Raw genomic sequence first — 1,991 nt, 5'->3', positions numbered from 1 at the left:
GATGGTAAAGGAGAAATGTTATTGAGGATCTGAAAAATCATCAGATTGATTCTTGAAGCAAGAAAAAGCAGTATATGCGAAAAAGAGAGAGAGAGAGAGAGAGAGAGAGAGAGAGCAAGCAGAAAAAGCCAATAGCCCTTTAAACAAAAAAGGCAAGGGTAAAAATAAAAAGTGATCCAAGGCAAAAAGAGTGTGCTTAAGAACCCTGGACACCTCTAATTGGGGACTCTAGCAAAGCTGAGTCACAATCTGAAAAGGTTTACCCAGTTATGTGTCTGTGGCATGTATGTATCCGGTGGTAATACTGGAAGACAGAGTGCTTTGGGCCACAACCAAGACTCATAAAGTAAATGTGTTCAAGAATCATCATACTTAACTAGGAGAATCAATAACACTATCTGAATTCTGAGTTCCTATAGATGCCAATCATTCTAAACTTCAAAGGCTAAAGTGAGATGCCAAAACTGTTCAGAGGCAAAAAGCTACTAGTCCCGCTCATCTAATTGGAGCTAAGTTTCATTGATATTTTGGAGTCTATAGTATATTCTCTTCTTTTTATCCTATTTGATTTTCAGTTGCTTGGGGACAAGCAACAATTTAAGTTTGGTGTTGTGATGAGCGGATAATTTATACTCTTTTTTGCACTGTTTTTAGTATGTTTTTAGTACATTTTAGTTAGTTTTTAGTATGTTTTTATTAGTTTTTATTTAAAATTCACTTTTCTGGGCTTTACTATGAGTTTGTGTGTTTTTTTTGTGATTTCAGGTAATTTCTGTCTGAAATTGAGGGACCTGAGCAAAAATCTTATTCAGAGGCTGAAAAAGGACTGCAGATGCTGTTGGATTCTGACCTCCCTGCACTCGAAATGGATTTTCTGGAGCTAAAAAAGCCCAATTAGCGTGCTCTCAATTGCGATGGAAAGTAGACATCCTGGGCTTTCCAGCAATGTATAATAGTCTATACTTTTCCCAAGATTTGATGGTCCAAACCGGCGTTGCAAATTAGCTTCAGAATTCCCGGCGTTTAACGCCGGAACTGGCACAAAAATTGGAGTTAAACGCCCAAACTAGCACAAAAGCTGGCGTTTAACTCCAGAAAAAGTCTCTACACATGAAAGCTTCAATGCTCAGCCCAAGCACACACCAAGTGGACCCCGAAAGTGGATTTTTACGTCATTTACTCATTTCTGTATATCCTAGGTTACTAGTTCACTATAAATAGGATATTTTGACATTGTATCTTTACCTCATGACATTACACGTTTCTTATTGTATCTTCTACGGCATGAGTCTCTAAACCCCATGGTTGGGGGTGAGGAGCTCTGCTGTGTCTTGATGGATTAATGCAATTACTACTGTTTTTTCATTCAATCACGCTTGCTTCCATTCTAAGATATCACTTGTTCCTCAACTTGATGAATGTGATGATCCGTGACACTCATCATCATTCTCACCTATGAATGTGTGCCTGACAACCACCTCCGTTCTACCTTAGATTGAGTAGTGACAGACATTAAAGAATCACTGGATTCTATTCCAACCTGATTGAGAACCGACAGATGATTAGCCGTGCTGTAACAGAGCGCGTTGAACATTTTCACTGAGAGGATGGGAGGTAGCCATTGACAACAGTGAAACCCTACATACAGCTTGCCATGGAAGGAGCCTTGCGTGCATGAAGAAGAAGATAGTGGGAAAGCAGAGGTTCAGAAGATAGAGCATCTCCAAAACCTCAACCTGTTCTCCATTACTGCAAAACAAGTATCTATTTCATGTTCTTTTACTTTTCACAATTAAACCTGAGAATTATTGATATCCTGACTAAGAGTTACAAGATAACCATAGCTTGCTTCAAGCCGACAATCTCCGTGGGATCGACCCTTACTCACGTAAGGTATTACTTGGACGACCCAGTGCACTTGCTGGTTAGTTGTGCGGAATTACAAAAGTGTGATTGTGATTTCGTGCACCAGTGGGTAATGTTCAGAGACT

This window comes from Arachis duranensis, chromosome 5, assembly GCF_000817695.3.
Source record: "Arachis duranensis cultivar V14167 chromosome 5, aradu.V14167.gnm2.J7QH, whole genome shotgun sequence".
Taxonomy (NCBI): domain Eukaryota; kingdom Viridiplantae; phylum Streptophyta; class Magnoliopsida; order Fabales; family Fabaceae; genus Arachis; species Arachis duranensis.
This window is presented reverse-complemented; position numbering follows the sequence as displayed.